The sequence below is a fragment of the Mustela nigripes genome, chromosome 7 (assembly GCF_022355385.1).
Source record: "Mustela nigripes isolate SB6536 chromosome 7, MUSNIG.SB6536, whole genome shotgun sequence".
Classification (NCBI taxonomy): Eukaryota; Metazoa; Chordata; class Mammalia; order Carnivora; family Mustelidae; genus Mustela; species Mustela nigripes.
Genome location: NC_081563.1, coordinates 66,669,544 through 66,692,291, shown reverse-complemented (window position 1 = coordinate 66,692,291; position 22,748 = coordinate 66,669,544).

Genomic DNA, 22,748 nt, shown 5'->3' with positions numbered 1-22,748 from the left:
ACTGGGTGTGATACATAAACAATGAATCTTGGAACACTGAAAAAATAAAATTAAAACAAAACAAAATGAAAAACAAAAAATAAATTAAAAAACAAAAAAATGAACAGAACAATGGTTGCCAGCTTGGGATGGTGTTACTGGCTGGGAAGCAACCCAGCCAATATTTTGTTCTAGCTGATAGAATACAGTTCCACATACACATACATACACATGCATGCATATGTATACACACATGTAGAAAATAAGCTTTAAGATTAGTGCATTTTACTGTATGGATATGTACCTCAATAATTTATTTAACTCAGTAGTAAATTATAACACATCTTCGAATAGACCAATAGAACTTTAAAAAAGAAATAGAACTGTATGAATTGATTGGGATGATAACCAAACATAGCAAAAGAAAAGCAATTAGCCAAGTAGTTTGTTTAGAATGATCCCACTTGGGGGTGTCTGTGTCTGTTTGTGTTTTAATAAATGTATTTATGGTTGTATATTGCATGGACAATTTCTAGAAGGATAATTAGGAAATTGTTCATAACAGTTACCTTAGACTATTGGCATGTGGGGACTAAAGATTAGGGTTTGTACATAGAATTTTTTTCAATTTATATTTTTTATGGTTTTGATATCATTTCTAACCTAATTTAAAAGGTTTCTTTAATCTTTTCTGTGTTTAAAAATGGCCTTAGTTCAAGACATGGAATCATCACTTTTATAAGTCAAAAAATGAGATAATATTGACAGTTTCATATAGTTCCATCTAATACAATGGACAGATAGAAACTGTATAAAAACATTCATTGAGACATTACTAATCAGAATTTAAAATAATTTTCTTGTCAACATAAAGACTATAACTCAAAACCAATATGATTTGATTATATATTTGAGTTTAATATTTGTTACCCAAAAGTAACTTAATAACCCCTTGTCCATTGATTATAATTTGAACTGTTCACAAACCAATAATTTCTAGTAGTTTCTGAACCTACATATTAGTATTACAGAAATATGATGAAAATGGAAAATCTGGGGACAGATTCCAATTCTTTCACAGGCTATCTGATCTAGGATAAGCTTCTTGATTGCTCTGGACTTTAATTTTCTTTAGCATAGCATGGAGAAAATAATGCCTGACCTATAAGATTACACAAAGGATTAACTTACTGATGCATGTAAAAACTGTTTGGAAAGTATAAAACACTATCCAAATGTAATCATTACTGTTTTAAATAAAGAAAGGAAATAGCCCATGCTTATTTTGAAGAGATCAAATTTGTGTGACCTCTATATTACAATTTATATTCTTCTGGATGGGTGGTTCTCCCATCTTTGATCTCAGGATCTCTTCAGACACTCTGCAATGTGGATTATGGTTATTAATATATACTGTAATATAATTTTAAACCAAAAATGTTTTAATATCTATTTTAAAATAATCTTAATACATCCATTCATGTTAACACAAATAACTTTTATGAGAAATAGCTATTTTTTCCAAACCAAAAACTAGACATCATTTTACATTTTTGCAAAATTTTTTTAAGTCTATCTTAATATAAGATAGTTGGATTTTCATATCTACTGCATTCTCTCTGTTGCAACATACTGTTTTGGTTCAAGTATACGAAGAAAATTTGACCCTACACAGTAGGTAGTTTCAGATAATTATTGATAGAATTATTTGATACTATATCAAAACCAAGTTGAGGTAGTTCCTTAAAAGTTATTTACTTTTACATCTGAAACCCATGAACTTGGTTCATTGCTTTTTTTGTCAACAAAAAATTCTCATCAATGAACTCTCCCTCTGCAACATTAAAATCCCCTGGTTGTTCCTGTACTTTGAATGTACTTCTTTCTCCCATCCATAATCAGGTATCGTTATTTGTTGGCCATACTGAAAATATGAGTACATAGCCTTATTTAGGTCTTCCTAACACATTTCCTTATATAATGCTAAAAAATCACGTTAATTGTTATCACTACTTAACTCATCAGAAAGGTCTTTTAGTAGTGGGAAACTGTCACACTCACCGTGATAGATCCAAGTCTACCAAAATTCTGAGTTTTACTTAAAAACTCAAATTTTAACTTTAGAAAACACTATAGTAAGTTTTTCCCCTTCACGTGCGAGGTGCCTGGGTGGCTCAGTCAGTTAAGCGCCCAACTCCTGGTTTCAGCTCCAGTCAAGAACTCAGGGTGGTGAGATGGAGCCCTGGGCCTTCCGCGCTCAGCAGGGAGTCTGCAGGACATCTGGCCTCTCTTTGTCCCTCTGCCCCTCCCCCCTTCTCCAGCACTAGAGTGCACGTAGGCTCTCTCTCTCTCTCTTTCTCTCTCTCAAATAAGTAAATCTTTAAAAATGATAGGCTCACTTTATTTGCTTTCTGAAAACTTCTGCCAAACACCCAGGTTTAATAAATAGTTTGTATTTCATGAGTCAATCAGAGAAAGACAACTATCATACGATTTCCCTGATATGAGGAAGTGGAGAGGCAACATGGGGGTTTTGGGAGGTATGAAAGGAAAAAATGAAACAAGATGGGATCCGGAGGGAGACAAACCATAAGAGACCCTTAAAGTCACAAAACAAACTGAGGTTTGGAGGGGGAGGGGGATCGGGAGAGGGTGGTTGGGTGATGGACATTGGGGAGGGTATGTGCAATGGTGAGTGGTGAGTGCTGTGAAGTGTGTAAGCCTGACTATTCACAGACCTGTATCCCTGGGGCTAATAGTACATTATATGTTTATAAAAAAAATATTTAAAAAAATAGTTTGTATTTCAGTGATTCTTTCAAGTAAACATGATGTTCCATAGAAACAACGTGGCTCATTCAGTTTGCACTCAAACAACTGCCCAGTGCTTTTCTTTAAGACAATCATTGCACTCTCACACTTTGGTGTGCAGCCACAGTGCTTTACTGGTACTTTCCACTCTGTCACCCAGATTACTAAAAATACAAATTTTCTAGGGTCAAGATTTAACAAAATATAATAATTTTTACTGCTTCAACAAGGACCTTCTTAGGTGATTTTTTTTTTTTTTTTTTTTTTTTTTTTATGTTCTGAGAGCATGGAGGCGAAGAAGACTATGACACCCAGGACACTCGAGAGCCACAGCCTAAGGTTTCGCGGGCGCACCCGCAGTTCTCTTTACATGTGTGTCATCAGTGCACAACTAGTGCAGAGAGGGCACAGACAAAAGAAAAGCAAATAGCGTCTTAATAGCATTAGGAAAAAAACATGGACTTTTAGACCCTCTGAAAGTATCTCAGGAGCATCCAGAGTCTGCTGGGGGGAGGGGCAGAGGGGAAGAGGGGCCTCACTTTGACAACTGCTGAGCTAAGACTGCAGTCTAGTTGCAGACAGTGAATTCATCTTCCCTAGCTCACAGCCAACCCTAATGAGGCTGATTCTAAGAGTTATGGTCACGCCAGTCATGTTTAAGAAATCAGTTATTGGGGCGCCTGGGTGGCTCAGTGGGTTAAGCCGCTGCCTTCGGCTCAGGTCATGATCTCAGAGTCCTGGGATCGAGTTCCGCATCGGGCTCTCTGCTCAGCGGAGAGCCTGCTTCCCTCTCTCTCTCTCTGCCTGCCTCTCCATCTACTTGTGATTTCTCTCTGTCAAATAAATAAATAAAATCTTTAAAAAAAAAAAAAAAGAAATCAGTTATTGAGGACATGTAATTCCTTTTTTTTTTTTTTAAAGATTTTATTTATTTGACAGACAGAGATCACAAGTAGGCAGAGAGACAGGCAGAGAGAGAGGAGGAAGCGGGCTCCCTGCTGAGCAGAGAGCCCAAGGCAGGGCTCGATCCCAGGACCCTGGGATCACGGCCTGAGCCCACAGCAGAGACTTTAACCCACTGAGCCATACAGGCACCCCGAGGATATGTAGTTCTAATCTTATTCCTGAGATGCCAAGAATGTTTCTCATCCCTATCAGTATTCTTCTGGAAAATTAAAATTAATATTACTTGGCCCTCAGCACCTCCTTCCTCACAAAAAATCAGCAAGTCCCCATGATACTTTAAGTGTTCCCCTTAATAAGTACATCCAATTTTGCCATTGTCTGAGAGCTAGCTGAAAATGGCGGCATGGCCAGAAACTACCTATGTACCCTGGGTGATTATTAAATAGACCGAGTTACAATACACAATGGAGTGTAGGGCATCATTGTTTACCCTCCTAAGAGGAGACGAGTAGAAGTGCGTTTTACTCTAGAAAAATTAGCCTATGGATTTTAATGCACTCGGGGCAGATTTCTGCTTCCTCCACCCAATCATTCTTCCAAAAATAATAGTTTTTTAAGATAGGCCGTCCCTGTCCCTGAGAGAGGCCCAACCAATGCGCCTCCAGGGCCTGCGGCCCCACCCAGCAGCCACTCTCCCCTGGACCCAGGCCTGCTTAGAGAGCCAGATAAAGGGGCCCCGCACAGAGCAGAACCATGTCAGCGTGCTGGCAAAGAGGGTGAGGTTGCAGGAAGACACAGGAAAAGGATGAATTAAGATCTCCCACCGAGATAGGGAGGATGACAACCAGGGAGCAAGGATTAAGAGAAAGGATGAAGAATGAAGAGGAAACACCAAATATGGGGTAGAAAGAATACCTGAGCAAACACTCTTTAATTTAAAAGTTTTGTGGGTTTTTTTTTTTTTTAAAGATTTTGTTTATTTATTTGACAGAGAGAGAGCACAAGCAGGGGGAGCAGTAGATAGACGGAGAGGTAGAAGCAGGTACCTGGCTGAGCAGGGAGCCAGATGCGAGGCTCGATCCCAGGACCCCAGAATCATAACCCCAGCTGAAGGCAGACAACTAACCGACTGAGCTACCCAAGCGCCCCTAATTTAAAAGTTTTGCCAGTTAGTTTATGTAATGCCGATGGCAGCAACTATACATGTGACCAATCGAGAGTGTGGCAACTATCATTAACCAAGGTAGAGACACACAGAGCGGGGTTCCTCGAGTCTTTTCACTAGTGACATTACAAACCAGGTAATTCTTTGTTATAGGGGCTATCCTGTGCTCTGTATAGTATTTAGCAGGATCCCTAGCTGCTACCCACGGGATGCCAATAATGCTCCCTTCCAGCTGGGACAACCAAAAATATCTCCTGACATTGCAAGGACAATGAGGTGAAGAAGCAAAATTGCCCCTGCTGAAAGACCACTGGACCAGATGTATTATCATCTCAGCATATAAAAGTCTTCATTCCTTTCAAAGACAAGCAGCTGCTCTGACTTTTTTTTTTTTTTTTAATGTGACTTTAAATCTCTAAGCTCAGGCTGAGCTCTTGGGAAGAGTTTCAAATTCTGCCTTAGCTTCTACAGTAATAATGGAGTGGTTACCGGGGGGCTCCCACTTGTGACCTACAGGATAAATTGTCTCGCCGATTACCCTGGGTCCTACTACAGCTTACAATTGCCTCCCTGGGCCTCGCTTTCATCCCTTCTCAAAGGGGTATGATAACACCTCACCTACCTTCTGACAGGTACTTAGAAGGCCACAATAAAGGGAGATGTCAATGTGTTTTGAAAAGTTAGGAGAAAATATAATCAGACATAATTAACTTCAAAACGGAAACCCATTAACCACTGACTTAAAGTGTTTGATGCCCTTTCCCACTTTTTAACTCCTCATGATTTGCCTGGCCAGCACAGGAGTGAGACCCCTTTGCCACCAAAACACAAGTTCCTTACTCACTACTCTAGTGCAGAGAACAAACGAAAAGTTACTGCAGACAGTCACTGACTTGCGACACTTTGTCTGCAGATCAGCTTTTCCTAGCAAACAGTAGCCCAAACCCTTCACTAAAGTCCCAGGACTAGTGTCCAGGCTGTGGTTGTAACAACAACAACAACAACAGCAACAAAAAAAAAAACCCTGAAACAAAAAACCACCCCCAGCATCTTTCGAGAGATTCTGTGGATTTCTTAGTGAAGGCAGGGAAAAAAATTCTAAAATCCAGAAATAGTTTAGGAGAGATGACTCCGAATAACTCTGTGACACAGAGGTGTTGCAGTGACTGAGTTAGCTTGAGAATTTCAGGAAGAGCAGAAAGGAAAGCTGGGATATTGCTAAGATAAACTGCTTTTACTTGAGAACTTTCCAGAATACAAGAAAGCAGCAATGTTCACCCTCTTCCTCTTCCTCTCCCTTTCTGCTTTCTTCCTTTGCTTTTTTCCCCTCTTTCTTTCTAATTATAAATAAAACTGAGTAAACAACATCAATAAATTGTTACAGGTACATATATATTTCCTTAGATGCTGTGGAGTTTTTGGATGAGAAGCACATTTTTAAAGATTTCTTTTAAAAAAACATTTCAATTTTGGTAAGTTTTTTGAGGATCCCTTCTCTTCAGTTATCATGGTGCCATCTTGCTGTTTTAGATATATCCGTACCACTTTGCACTTGAGCACATGCCTAATGATACTTGATACACATTCTAATTTTGAAATTAGGAATGCTTACATGATCTTCACATTTGGAAAATCCCTAAATATAAAGATCACAATTATAATCATGCTTTTTCTTTTTTCAGGATGACCATTTGTGCTTTATACTTCTTTAAATGTGCCATATTTATTTCAAATAATTCAAAGAAAAATTATTCAAGTGTTCTTTCTGTAACTCTACCTAACCCCCACCCCAAACAAGCGTGGCCAGTTGCTAGGCTTCCTCAGTCTGTCATCTTCTTTAATTGCCTCTTCTAATTTCTATCCCCCATATAATTATTTATTTCTGAAATTTTATGAGGCAATTCTATCAAGAAGCTAGGCTGGATTTTACATGTTTTAAAATTAATTATAAACCAAAGTTTTACTGTATGTACCATACAACCAAAACAAGACCATTCTAACGCCATCTTTTCCAGAGAAACCATTTTTTTAAATGGAGTTTATTGCCACATGAGCTTTTTCTTTCCAGCCAGGGAAAACCTTTAGGTCTCATTATGTATTTCTTTCCATAAATATCTAAGAGCCAAGAGCATTAACTCCATATTCCAATGTGCATCTTGTCATATGAAACTATTTACAGTAGTGTCTACAAATAGCTTTATAGAAAATGTAAATATGCAACAGCATAACATTTGGTTGTGACTATTATAAGAAACTATAGCAGTAACTCAGTTTTCTTGTGTTGTCCATAGGCTGAGAGCAGAAGGAAAAAGGAGGCTTTGGCAGCAAGTTGGTGCACTGAAGGGAACGGCTGAAGACTGCTCCAGTCTCTTCAGGGAAGAATTCTCAGAAGGACAACAGAATGCTAACATGTGACATTCGTATGAAGCTCCATCACTATGGCAATATGCAAAAATACCAGGGACTCTCTTAGGTGCCACTTGGAAATACAATCTCCAGAATTCCCATTTGTCTCAGAATGCTCACATCAATGGCTTCAGAGGGTCACTGGCTGTTTCAATACACCGAAAATTATCATCTACCAGCCTGACTCACAAGTGCTGAGAACCAAAAAGAACATGAGAAGCAAAGAACAATTTTCTTCACCTACAAGCAGAGAGACTGATAAACGTGTCTGGTTCACTCACTGGTAAGTGACAGCGTCGGGACCTGCGCCTCAGTGTCTGACGTGAGATGTCATGCACCAGCCACATTACCACACCCCTGAGGGCCCCCCAACTCAGTCACAGCACAGGTTAGGCCAAAGGCACAGCATGTCCCCAAAGCAATTCACGTGCTTACTCGATTGATGAAATTAGGTGGCAACCAGCGAGGACAATCTATCCTTCGCCTCAGTTTCAAGCCCTACCTCTCAGGCGCTCACACTCTCATACATGATATGCTTCCAGAACTCACCTGCTTTGCAGGTTGTTGGCAGCAGTTAGTGACCCTCCAGCCAGCCTGTAGATGAATAGCACCAAATAAGGAAACAGCAATGTAGACATATATTTGCCCTTTATTTCTCAAGTGGAATAAAGTCGTTTTAGAAATGATATTCCAGTTCTTCCATGCTACAGAGGTGAGGAAGCAGTAACCAAAAAAATAATCAATTTTCCATTACTAAATATGTGTGTGCTTTGTAGAAGATTTTAGCCTGTCTTCCTGCCTTCGTCTCTTCCTTTAACAAATATTGGAAACTTCCTCAAAAATACTTGCAAGATACCATTTTGAGAGTTATGGGCGTACAAAGGGGGCATTAAAAAAAAAGAAGAAGAAGAAGAACTTTCCTTTCCAAAGTTTTACCATCCAGTAGGGACACTATTTGTAAATAGAGGGAAGCGGGTGAGTACTTTAAAAGGCAATACATGCAAGGTGTTGTGGAAATTTAAAGGGGGAAATTACTTCCAGTGAGAAAGATTCAGGGAGAGAGTGAAATTTAAGGCTACTGAAAGAGAGGTAAAATTTGAATAATGGGAAGAGAGGGAGGGAATTTTAGATTGAGAGATTAGAATGATGATAGAAGTGGAACCATCCAGGGCAGGTACTGGGAAAGAGAGACTGATTTCCACCTGAGCATGGGGATAAAATGGAAAATAAAGTAAAAACGATCAACTACAGCCAGTAGACCTGGTAAGATGTCACAGATCAGGATGGTCCCAGCAAGAGGTGAGGGAGTCTGTGTTCAGTAGCGTTGTGGAGGTGGGCGTGGGGAACGCAGAGAAGGTTCTGGGCACAAAAACTCTGTGGAGAGAATCGACGTTTGGCAGCTGATTGACCTATCAGGCAAAGAAGAAGAAAAGAGCCAAAAAGGTGGTCAAGGCTGCAAATCTCAGTGCTTATGAAAATGATGGGGAAACCCAAACCAATTTTGTCCTGTATGGAAGCAGGAAGTTAACACCAATGCTGGCAAGAAATGGATTGTGTCTGGGTGGTTGACTTATCATGAAGGAATGAGCAGTATGTTTTCTTCCAGCTCTTGGGAGGATAGACAGGGCTTGGTGTCCTGCAGGACTAGCTTGCCTTGCCCCAGAGGAGAGATAAGCAACCTTTGTTCTTTCAAATCTATCTACTGAGTCTTTCAGGTAATCCAGATGAGTAAGGAGCCTGGGGATCAAAACAGTTTGTGGTCCAGTGGGAACCTTGGCAGTGCTGACAGATTTTCTGATCTTTCGATGCAATGTTTTGGTCTTAGAAAGGAAAACAATTTATTTTGGAAGGGAATGACATTATACTTCTTCTTCTATATTCGGATCTCTCAAAAGGGGCCCTGGCTTTATCTTTTTCTCAGCTACTACACACGAGAAAATGAACCCCAAACTCGTTCTCTGTCTACTTGAAATGGCATATAGGTAACACAGCCCTGTGTAAGCATATAAACAACATTTTGAATGTTAACATTTCTGATTATTGTACTAATTATGAACCCAGAGAGTTTAGTTGTTTCATCCCAGTGAAGAAAACCCCCCCTTGCCTTTGTGCTAATCAAGATTGCTAATTCAGTTTATCAAGTATGGGGGAAAGGAGACCTCAACACACTTAAATTCTGCCTTTTCCTCGTGCTGATTTTAAATACGACAGCTGTTTTATTCTATAGTAGATGAGTAGTTTACTTGGTAAAAGACTGAGTATCATTCTTTGGCATGATCCCTAAGCATAAATGTACGCAAATTTATATCTATTATGATTGTATCTGTAATCTCTGAAACTATGAAGATTATTTCTCGTTGGCGCTACCATTTCCTGGTTTAGTGTTCAGGCCGACGGAGATGCATATATTGTTAATACAAGAACCAAGATGTGTTACTTGCCTGGTACCTTGGTCTCCACTGGCTTTCCATAAAAACAGTAGTATAATAATCCCCTCTGTAACTGTTTTCTACACTCTCAGAAGTTATATCACGATTTATATGTTACTAGAGATACATTTATTCCCCCAAAGTCAAGGACTCAGGAAGAGCCACATTAGGAGCATCTACCAAAAACCAAACCACTGCACCTCCAAATAAGGTCCTAAAATAGTCAGTCCCCTGGCGGGCTGCCTTAGCAAGCCCAGTCTTGGTGACTAGCTCCATTTCACCCACTCCTGGCCAGGTGTCTGTTCCCCTCACCATGGGACAGAACTGCTTTACTGCCAGCAGGACTCAAAGCCAAACCCCCAGTTATGACAACGGTCATGCTTTATGGCAGATGAGGTCCGCTTTCATGCATAAATGCACTCCTGTTGGCATAATGACCACTTAAATTGATACAATCCTTTTAGGAGATCAATCTGTAACATGTTGCAAGAGCCTTGCCTGTCTCTGTCCTTTGACCCAGTAATTGCACTTACTGGCAAAACTCAGTAAAGAAGTCAATGGTTCAGCCAATACATACTGTACTGAGCTCTACATATCATAAACCGGGTTAGATATTGAAAATAATAAAATCATGGCTTGCCCTTGGGGACTTCGCAGTTGACAGGAAATGTGTTTTTATCATTTACTGAATCCCTGCCATGTGCCAGTTACTCTACTTGGCATTTTTATGTTTTCCTCAATCATTATAACCTGTAAAGTAAGGTAGTACCACCCCACCCACGTCTCACACTAATGTGGTCCAGTAACTTCCCTAAGTCATACAGCTAAGTAGCATTTCTGAAATTCAAACCCAGGTCTAAAGGGTTCCAAATTTTGTGCTTTACCCACTACACTTTAGCATTATAATTTTAAAGCAACAGTAACAACAATTAACATATCAATAACCACCAAAGGTAAACAAAGAGACAAGTAAATAAATTAGTATCAATAGGTTGGATATTTAGCTATTAAAGGCGATGTCCCTGACAGTGTGTCACAACACAGAAAAATGCTTGCATGTGAACATAATAACAAAAGCAGGATGTGAAATCTCTATGTGCAGAATGATCTAAAGTATGTTTAAAACAGATGCGCGTGCGTGCACACACGCACACACACGGAGGAAGGAAAAATACCAGTTGTGGTTTTTTTAAATAAGCATAACCTATAAAGCAGCTCCCCCAAGCCTGCAGGATTCGTTTTTTTTTTTTTTTTTTTTTTTTTTAAAGGGAACTGGATCTTCTCTTTTCTAACAGCCATACAAAATTTCCTCCTCTTCCTCTCCTCTTCCCTTTACTTAAGCTAGGATTTGGGTTCTTCACAGAGATAGAATCAGTAGGAACTACAGAGAGAGATACAGACTGACAGTCAGGAGATGGCTCATGCAGTTGAGGGGGCTGGCGAGTCTGAAATCTGCAGGGATAGGGGCAGGCTGGAGACCCAGGGAAGAGTGGACGCTGCTGTCTTGAGCCAAAGGCAGTCTACAGGCAGGATTTCTTTCTTAGATGGGATCTTATTATTTCCTCTTAAGGCTTTTGACTGATTAGATCATGTCCACTCACAGGAAGGGTAATCTGCTTTACTCAAAGTCTACTGATTTAAATGTTAATCGCATCTAAAAAAAAAAAAAATGCATCCCGGCAACATCTAAACAGAGTGGACGGGACAACTAGGCACCAGCATCAACCAAGTTGACACAGAAAGCTATGTGTCACGAAATCCTTCTCCAACCTACACAGAAAAAAGGGAATTTGTATCAGAGCTTGTCCTAACTTATTCCATCCTTTGATGCATATTAGTAAAGGCCCAGGCCCCTAGCAATAGACATTGAGACAAGAATATTATCATCTTGCTATACATTTGTTGGATCATAATTAATTGAATTTGTGGCTCCTTAAGGTTTACAAAATAAATTCATGGGTGCATCTTGTGCAATCTTCACAACAATCCATTCTTGTTCTCATATGGCCAAAATAAAGGCCAGAAAATTCCTTTTATTTCCTTTAAAGATTTTATTTATTTATTTGAGAGTGAAAGTGAGCAGGGGGAGGGTAGAGGGAGACAGAAGGAGAGTCTCAAATGGACTCGCCATTGAGCATAGAGCTCAATGCAGGGCTCCATCTCACAACCCTGAGATCATGACCTGAACCAAAACCAAGTCAGATGCTTAACTGACTGAGGTGCTCCAAAGCCAGAGAATTTTCATGACATGTCCAAGATTATAGAGTTAAGAGACAACAGATCCAAGAAAAGTCAGGTCTTCTGAAATCAAGCCCCTCGTATCAAACATGTATGATGGACAGAAGTGCCACAGGTCCTCAAGGATAGCAGCTATTTTAATTTAATTCAATTTCCCAATTAATCTACATTGAAAACACATAAAGATGATGGTGCCTGGCTTATTGCCCCAGAGAATAAAGCTGTGTAACAAGTTCTGGAATGAATCACTGTCCACAAGTAAGTGCTGGGTTGGTTTATTTTTTTTAACTTTGACCGAAGTACAGGATGCTCTCCTCAGATTAGACATTTGCAACACAATACACTTTCACAAAATGATTACCCCCATGTCACCGCTACCAAGAGCAAGATATGTAACCTGACTAGCATCTCAGAAGCCTCTTGGAGACATCTTCCCAGCCAACACCTTCCGCATAAAGGTTACGGCCATCCAGAAGTCTATTGCCACCCACCAATTGTGCCTGGTTTTCCATTTTCCATAAATGGAATTCTATTGTATGTACCTTTTTGCATCCAGCCTCCTCTGTTCTACAACAGATCTGGGAGATTAATCCACTCCTTTGTTCAGCTGTGTCGTTGGTGTGCAGCATCTGATTGTATCAAAAGGGATACCATTTGTGTATCCACTCACCCAGGTAACATTCTGGGTTGTTTCCATCTCGGGGATACTGCAAACAGGATCGCTATGAATGTGCTTATATCTGGGTCTCAGTCCATCTCCATGTGTATTTTGGTTGGTAAACACCTAGAAGCAGAATCTCTAGGTCACATATCTGCAGAAATTCAATTTTACTGAAAAGTGCCAAAGATCTACCCCAGTGATTGTAGTGATGTACACACCACTGATGAGATGTCCAGCATTTCCACACACCGTTAGCAACTGTTATCTTTTCAGCATTATGGATATGTTTTTAGGACATATGGAGCTCTCCAAAACCATATATACATAGGTTTGCATTTTTTAACGTCATTTAAGTGTATCATGCTGAAACTAGTCTACGATTTGTTTTTGAGATTTATTTCTATTTGTACATAGACTCCAACTTAGTCCTTTTATGCTGTATAACACCCCCACTCTTCAAATCTGAATCTGGCTGATGCCCATTTAGGTTGTGTCCATTTTTTTAGAATTAAAAACAATGATGCAAAGACTGTTGTTCCTATATCTCTGCACCCATGTGTGAGGATTTCTATAGAAGGCAATGCTGCATGCTAGTATGTACAGAATTTCAATTATCCTAGATATGGCCAAAATTGCTTTCCAAATTGGTTATACCACCTCCTACTGCTACAAGCAGACTCCAAGAGTATCCTTTGCTCTGGATTCTTGCCAATAATTTGTATTGTTGGGATTTTTAAAGTGTTCGTCAAGCAGCTGGGAGTGTAAAATTCTTCACTCTCTGAACTTTTCCAAATAATTTATAAATATACACGCCTGCATTTGCAAGGAGGAAGACAACTTCATTCCCCTTCTCTCCTCCTACAGAGCCATGGTTCTAGAATGTTAGAGGTTTTCACAGAAGTGGCTCTCTCAAGCGCCCTTCATGTTTGAAGCTTCCGTCTCCCAGCCAGGAGGCGCCTGCAGGAGGTGGAGACAGGACTGTAGGCGCAGCCCCTAGAATATTCAGTGAGTATTCCAGGACAGAGGGAAGGAAGGGAAAGTGGGAAGGACGATTTTCCCTGCTTGGCCGGCATGAAGTCTGTCTATTTAAAAACGCAAACCACACGTGCCTTCTTTTGGATGAGCTGTTAGTGATTTGACAATATTCTGTAAATAGTTTTTGACTTGGACTAACTCCTGTCCTATCAAAACCCTTTGTTTATATATTATTTTCTCCCATGTTCTCTCAGAGAACTATATACGGAACACGATCAGAGCAGGGCACTCCCTGGAGCTAATAATCAGTAGTCCATGATACGGGGTTGAGCAGGAAGGACAAACAAGGACTCGAAGTTAGAAGGTACCTTAGAACCCATCGAATGCAAACACTTCATTTTACAGATAGGAAATAGGAAGACGTGCCATGTTTACAGATGACGTAGGAAGCAGGACGTACACTTGCCAGGGCCCCACAGGGAAGCCAGATCGGATCTTCCCACAACAGCGTCTTGGCTCCATCAAATAAGCTCTAGTTCATGACCATAATCCAGAACTTCTAACCACCCCCCTCCCTCCCTGCAACCACTGTGTAGTCCTTCATGGCAGGGTCCTCGACATGGGGTCTATGGATCAATTTTAGTGGCCCTGACAAGCTGTGTTCCTATATTGACATTTTTCTTAGGTGAGGGTCCATACCTTTCTTCAAAACGCCTGGGAGGCAAAGTAGGTTAAAAATGACTACTGGGGGGGCGGCAGGGGGGGGGGGGGGGCGCTGGGTGACTCAGTCGTTGAGCATCTGCCTTTGGCTCAGGTCATGATCCCAGGGTCCTGGGACTGAGCCCCACATTGGGCTCTCTGCTTGGCAGGAAGCCTGCTTCTCCCTCTCCCCACTCCCCCTGCTTGTGTTCCCTCTCGCGCTGTGTCTCTGTTAAATAAATAAGATAAAATCTTAAAATAAAAAATGACTACTAGATTCGGTGAAAGTGAGAAAGAAGAAAATCTCCTGAAAGCAGAGGAACAGAGACAGAGACAGAGGGAGGAACAAGAAAAAGGAGACCGCTGAAAAGATAGAGATAGACAACAGCAGGACCAACCATCAGCGAAGGAGCCTCACTAGGCAACACCGTTCTAACGGGAAGCTATAAAACCTCATCTGGCATCCCATCCTGCCACCAGACGGTAGCACAAGAACAAGGTGATCTTTAGGGTTCTTTTATCTCAGGATACTACAAAGAAAACAAAAGGGTTTTGAAAACCTGAGCACTGTGCACTTTATCTATCATTAAGTATCCATATGAATACTAAAACCCGGTAATGGGGAAGTACACTATGGCAATACCCACCCCTTTCAGGACAGCACTGTGAAGACCCACACTCTGGAGAGAGAGGAGGGCCCCTGTGACTGAAGTCACAGAACCTGGAGTGTGACTTTTCTGCTTTTCCAGTTCTTTCTGGTCACATCCCATGTTGATAAAACCAGTCACATAGCTTCATTAGTGGACGTATCAATCGTATATGTCTCCGCATCTACATGTGTTTAAAATTCAGTGTTGTGGGGCACCTGGGTGGCTCAGTCATTAAGCATCTACCTTTGGCTCAGGTCTTGATCCCAGGGTTCTGCGATTGAGCCCCTTGCCGGGCTCCCACTTAGTGGGAAGCCTGCTACTCCCTCTCCCACCCACCCCACCCCCGCTTGTGTTCCCTCTCTCGCTTTCTCTTTGTCAAATAAATAAATAAAATCTTAAAAAATAAATAAATAAATGAAATTCAGTGTTGAAACAACAGAGACATTTTCCCTCCAACAAAGGGTTACTTTTTGTAAATCGCTAATGTTTTGCAAAGAGAGATTTGCTTAATGAAAGTCTTTTTTGTTTCTGAGTTCTCCCAGGTTTTTTCTCAGTATAGTCTGATTTGAATATACAAAAATGGATCTGGAGCTGCTGCCTTGGGTGAGGGGGTGAGTGGGGCATGGGTGGAGGGTGGTTAGTTCCTCCTCCTTGAAAAGTCCATGAGTTGGGGATGTGAGGTGTAATTGGCTGATAGAAGTATCCTGGGGGGGAAAGAAAGAAAAGGGGCACCCAGGCTGCTCAGTTGGTTAAGTGTCTGCCTTCAGCTCAGTTCATGATTCTAGGTTCCTAGAATCAAGTCCCGCCCCATGCTCGTGCACTCTCTTTCTCTCTCAAATAAATAAATAAAATCTTTAAAAAAACAAAAAACAAAAAGAAAGAAATATTCTGAAATATGCCTCACATACAGCAAACCAAGACATTTTGAAAGCAGGGAAGACCAGTACTCCATTTAATAGTACTTGTGTTATTAAAAAAATATTGTTCATGTTATTATAGTATTACCCCATGCTCTCCCCAAACATGCACACTCATCTCTATCTCCAGCAAATCTTTAATGTAGCTTCCTACACCCTCCACAGCTTGACTGAATATGAAAATCAAAGAAGCAGCGGAATTCCTTCTGTGAGGGAAGGGTGTTCCCGGGGAAGAAGAGACAGTCCATAAACTGTACTGATTCAAAAGAAACAGAAACCGGAGCCAGAAGAGATAAGGAATGAACCCCCTCTTCCTTCCTGTCTACCAAGTTGGTTCCCTCAAATCGTCATGAGGCCTTTTGAGTTCTGTGAAATGTGGGGAAGGGCTTTGAGCCCATTCTAAGGGGCAAGGAGGTTGCAGCTAATGATTCCCAAGGAGCCTTCTCCAGCCCTGACCTTGGAACCAATTGCCTCAATTTCTCCTCTTAGATGTCTAAAGGATAACTCAAAATAAAAACCAAACCAAACCAAACCTGATTCCATCTCCAAACTCGCTCTTCCCTTCATCTTCCTCCTCTCAGTGGCCAGCCCTGCACCCACGCACCTGCTCAAGCCCCAGACCACAAAGCATCCTGGAATTCTCTTTCTCCCATCCCCCACAGCGGCAGGCCCCACCAGCCCCACTGGGCTCCAAGACTTAGCCCAAGTCTGGACATTTTGAAAGAGGACTTCTACTACCTCCCTTCTGACCTGAAATTTTCTAATGAGTAAGTTCTTTCCAGCTTGTCTCTTAACTCTGACAAAAGACCCTGCGCGCAAAGCACCCCCAAGAAATAAGGACCCGCCGAGCCAGCAAGCCCCCACCCATGACTGATCCCAAGAAAACGATAGACTGACATTTACTGCCCACCTGCGGCACCCAGTGGCCTCTGTCCCACATTTTCCTTATATAAACTTGGAAGTATTTTCATGACGTTGGAGACAGTTTCCAAGACGCTTGTCCCCACTGTCTTCCCAGTGCTGCTTACTGTTTCCCTGCTCCCACCTAAGTATCAGCCACCATTCCTCAACGGAACTAGTACAAGAACTTCCTTACCAGTCACCCTGTCTCACTCTGGTCCCAGTGCCCTTTCTTCTACACAGCATAGCGGACAGACAATGTGTGCGTGTCCGAGTCAGACCGGCTGATCACTTACCCTTTACGATCATTCACAGCCTCCCACAGTGATTCAAATTCCCCTCCCCACCACCTCCATGGTCTCTGAGGTCCCAAGTGACCTGGCCCTGCTTACCTCCCTGACCTCATTTTCTTCTACATTCCCTGCATTCAGGGGCATCATGAACACTGGCCCCTTTCTATATACACACACACACACACACATGATGCCCCTTCATGTTTCAGAGCCTTGGTACTTGTTACTCTTCTACCTAGAGTGCTTTCCCCCTAAATTTCTGCCAAGCTGCCACACTCCTCAAACTTCTGCCCCCCAGCCACTCTCTAGCCTTTACTTTGTTTTACTCCTAATAACTCTTATTTGTGGTTGGATTCACAGTTTTCATCTTTCTCGCCATTAGAATGGGAGCTCCGTGAAGAGAGAGACTCCTACCTGCCGCTCCTAGCACAGTCCGTGTCACAGAACAGTGCTCCACAGAACCCGTGGAATGGACGCAGCTGAAGGGCACTGGTTTCCTGCTCCTTCTCTCTCCCAAAGGCCACCCCGAACTGCAGCATCGAGTTCAAGCCTCAGGCACCTGAGTTTGGGCGCTCGACAGTTCCACCTAAGTCAGTTAAACTGGACCACCCACACCTGTAGGGGCCGGCAGGCTCCCCTGGGGAAGGCAGAGACCACAGTAGAGCCTGCAGAGATCCCGTGTAGTCACACAAGATGGAAGTTTCACTTTTTCCAAGGATCCACTTCTGTCCCTTCTCGAAATCTCTCTGAAATGTTCCACTCTTGCTTTTCTTTTCTCTTCATACCTTTCCCCAAAGGCTAAAACCTTTCTGTGTGACCTTTAGTCATGAGCCACAAGTAGTGAGCACAAAATTTACTTTTTCAGTTATCAATTCAGTGTTGCTCACTGGGTCCGATAACTGACCTAAATAAGTGTGCCTGTGTATGTGTGTGTGTCTGTGTGTGCACGCACACATGTGCATGTCTAAACAGCAGAGGATGAGGGCCTTGCCTTTCTCTGGTTGACTGAAACCAGGCTCTGACAGTCTGAGATGCATTTCACGAGCCTGCAAGTTGCTGTAACAGCTCTTGTAGTAAAGGAATGTTGCACATTTCTTTTTTTTAAATAAACAGAATTTTTATTTGTTTTTAGTAAATACCTGCAAATACTTAGTTCGGGGTGCCTGGGTGGCTCAGTCAGTTAGGTGTCTGACTTGGGCTCAGAGGGTCATCTCGGGGTCCTGGGATCCAGGGCTGGGGCCAGACCTGCACCCAGGAGGGAGTCTGCTTGGGATTCTCTCCCTCTCCCTCTGCCCCCATCACCCATGCCCCTGCTCACATGCTCTCTGAAATCAATAAATAAGATCTTTAAAAAATACTTAGTTCAGATTCTGTAGTTGAAGTGCTCAGAAATACAACTGAAACGTCATTAAACTCAAAATGGTCAAAATAGGTGTCCATGTCTGTTGTTTTATTTGCATGTGAATGTGTACTTCTACATGTGTTTGTACTTATAACCACACACAAATAAATGTTGAATGAATTAAGCAACAACCTCCCTACACCCCAAGAGAGTGTCATTCTCCTGTCATGCCAGAAAGATTCTTAGTGTGTTTGAGGGAGGTCCTAGCTCTCAAAACCCCCGAGTGACCCCCCAACATAGCATAGAGGGGCCATTTCTTCAGGAACAAGCCCCCCAGTCATGTCCTCCCAGGATCTGGAGGAGGCAGGACACCCACAGCCCTCCTCCCACCAGACCAGACAGATCAGGAGAGAGTCAAAGACAAAGAAGGGAAGGAGGGAAAGAAACACTGGTAAGAGGAACAGGGTGAAAAGGTAAATGGGGCCAATTCTTCCCTCCCCAGATGCCAGACAGTCTGAGGGGGCCCTTCAACTAACTCCTCTGTAAAATTTGCCAAGGAAAAAGTCAATTTCATTTAGATATGAGTCTGTGGTCTTTATGGTTTGCTTCATCTAAGGAGAAAAAGAAATGGGGAAGCAATTATAATGGGAAAAAATTCTTGCTTTTCTTTTTTTTTTTTTTTCAGGAATATGAGAGGGACATGGAAAAACCGTAAGAGTCCATTCTCCTGAGATCCACAATCCTACCCTGACACACCTGGGTAGCCGAGGAAAAGGAGCCACAATGGATGGGGTTATAATCAATCTCTCTCTCTCTCTCTCTCTCTCTCTGCCACGTAAGGACACAGCAAGATGAAAGTCATCTGCAAGTCAGGAAGAACGCTTTCATTATGAACCATGTCAACAGCACCTTGATCTCAGACCTCCCAGCCTTCAGAATGGTGAGAAATAAATGTCTGCTGTTTAAACCATCCAGTTTATGGTATTTTGCTATAGCAACCTGAGCTAACAAAGACAGTGTTTTCCCTGAATTCACCCAACAGAGATGTCCTGAGCCTGCCTAGATACCGTTTCCGGGCTGTGGAATAAAGCACGGATAAAGCAGATGAGTTCTGCCTTCATGACGGACTTGGATTCTGATGGGAAGGTTAGTCACAAACAACGGGCAAGTAAACAAACATATAAATTTTAAAATTTTTTTTTAAGATTTTATTTTTATTTATTTGACAGAGAGAGATCACAAGTAGGCAGAGAGGCAGGCAGAGAGAGAGAGGGAAGCAGGCTCCCCGCGGAGCAGAGAGCCTGATGCAGGGCTTGATACCAGTTCAGATCACGACCTGAACTGAAGGCAGAGGCTTCAACCCACTGAGCCACCCAGGTGCCCCACAATCATGCAGCTTTTAGACCATGATGAGAGGCATGAAGAAAACACCACAGGGCATGCAATGTGGAGTGAGGGGAGGGGCTACTTTAGATCCAGTAGTCCGGGAAGCCTTTCTGGGGAGGGAACACTTGAGCTGAATGATTGAGAAGACCCAACTAAGAGATAACCTAGTGGAGTAACACTCCAGGCACAGGGACCACGGTGTTAGTTTAAGACCTGACAGTTATCTTTGAGTTGGGGCAGGCAGGAAATGAATAGACCAATGAGTATAGATACCAGTGAGTATTGGTATCCAGTATTGATACCAATAGATACCAGTGAGTATTGGTATCCAGAACTGGAAGTAAGAGATACATAGCAAGGACATTCAAATAAGAAGCTTCAGACTTTGATTACCAATGAAATAATGATGGCGTCAGAATGATCTTCTATTCCATACAAGGCTGCCTCTGCATTTCCCCCGTCACTGTCATTCACGTAACATGAGACATCCATATGACCTCACGATGCTAATCACAGCTTCCTGGTCCATTTTATTAGACAGTGGGATATATCTGCTACAATTAACAGACCAATGTTGGTACATTAACTGAAGTCAGCACTTCACTCAGATTTCTAACATCTTTTTGTGTTTCTGTTCTACAGTCCCACCCAGGGTACCACATTGAACTTAGTTATGTCTTCTCAGGCTCCTCATGGCTGTAATTCCTTGTTTTTGATGACCTTGGCAGTTTTGAGGACTACTAGTCGGGTATTTTGTAGAATGTCTCTCAACTGGGAATTGTCTTGATGTTTTTCACACCATGAGACTGCGGCTATGGGTTACTGGGAAAAAGACCAGAGAGTTCAAGGGCCATTTTTAGCACACCGTGCCAGGGGGACATACTTTTAGCATGACTTATCACTACTGATGCAGACCTGGACTCTTTGGTTGGGTTCCAAGTTATTTTTTGATTCTTTGCTCTCTCGTGCCTAACACCCTGCCAGTCACCAGGCCTCTCCCAATGATACCAGGGTCTCTCCCCAACCCAAGTCATTGGTATCAACCCAAAGGTTGATACCCACTTCGTTCTCAGCATTAAGTACCACACTCTCAGAGCGGTCTTCCTAAAATAAAACTCTTATCATTCTTATCCTTACTCTAGTCAAATAACCCCGCTTAGGGGGAAAAAAAAAAAAAAACCCTCCGTTTTTAGTTGGAAGATAAAATCTGAGTCTTCGAGCATGACACGTAGGCCTTTTTCTCAACCTGATGTGCAGCGACTTTCCCTCTCTGTCTCCTATCCAAGCTCCACACTATTGCTCCTTGAATCAGGCCCCAGCTCATTCCCTCACACAGGCTTCCGCTCTATGGCCGTCTGCATTTTTCGAGTCCCTTTCTAGAAACGGCTCACAAAGTTCTCCTTACAGTCAAGGAGTGTGGTGAATTTGAGTGACCAGCATGGTGAACAGGCAGTTTCAGGGCACAGAAGCAGATGCTCCAAACTAACTAGGCCATGTGCAAACTGCACAGGGAGCATCTGGGCCAAAGCCCTTCGTGGTGGCTCTGGGGCTTCATGTCTTCATATCAGACCAAAGACATGAAGAAACAAAAAGCTCAGCAAGTGAACAAGAGGTGGAGACAAGGTCTAGATGGCGGGTACATCACTCATAGAATAAGTCATGGCCATGAAGCAATTTAATATGGAAGTATGTGCAGAATGTGAATATGAGCTAGAATGTGACAAAACAAGCTAAGGAACTTGGATTTTAACCCACAGGACTGTGAGTCTGAAAATAATTTAGTGAGTCCCTGACTATCATTACTTTATTTTTTGTTATTTTTTTAAGTTTTTATATATTTGAGAAAGAGAGAGAGAGAGATCACAAGTAGGCAAAGAGGCAGGCAGAGAAAGAGGAGGAAGCAGGCTCCCTGCTTAGCAGAGAGCCCGATGCGGGGCTCGATCCCAGGACCCTGAGATCATGACCTGAGCAGAAGGCAGAAGCTTTAATCCACTGAGCCACCCAGACACTCCTATCATAACTTTAAAGTGAAATAGAACAGAGGAGAAAAAGTTGGTTTGTGGACATTTCATTTGTTTCTGCATATGTAAATATGTGTCTGTCCTGCTTTGCAATGTAAACTGTATTTCATACTGGAAATCACCTTTATATAAGTGCTTTAAAACACTGCTCTATGGGTGTGGCTGGTTGCTTCAGTCAATAGAGCATGCAACTCTTGATCTAAGGAACATGAGTTCAAGCCCCACATCGAGCATGGAACTTAAAAAAAAATAAATTTTTAAAAAAGCAGTGCTATAGGGTGGTCTTACAAGGATTTGTAGCAGGGATGTGTGTTCCAACAGCATTTTTCAAAATTCCCTGAGGATCATGCTAGTTCCGGGCCCTAACCTAGACTCACAGAATCAGAATATCCAAGGGAAGCCTCGAAATTTGCATTTTCATGAGCACTCCATGTGCGTCTTATGAGGAAAACTTGGGAACACCGATAAACTGACAGCAGAATAGAAAACCGATTGGAGCAGGAAGAAACTGGAGATGGAAGACCATTGCTATTGTCTGAGATAGGGCAAGGCTTGGCTCTCTTCCCCAAGGCAACAGCCATGGGGAACAGAGAAGGTAGTGGCTGCTGGGGACCTATAGAAGGTGGGCTGTCAGATGCGGAGGTGAGGGACATGTGGGCACCTAGGTCTCCAAGGTCTGTATCTTGGATGCCTGCATAGATACTGACTACAGGAGAAAGAGGCTAAGTTTCAGGGGGAAATAATGCATCGGGTTTGGGGACATGTTGAATTTACAGTGAAATCTGTAACAAAGCAAAGGCATTTGGACATGCAGTACTGGAGCTCCCAGTAGGGGCCGAGGATGAAGACAGCAATTTCTGAGTCACTAGCATATAGGTTAGCACATGAAAAGTAAGATTCCCAAGGGGGTTGGGGGGTTGGTCCAAAGAGCCAAGGAGGGCACTGGAGGGCTTGTAGCACTCACCGCTCC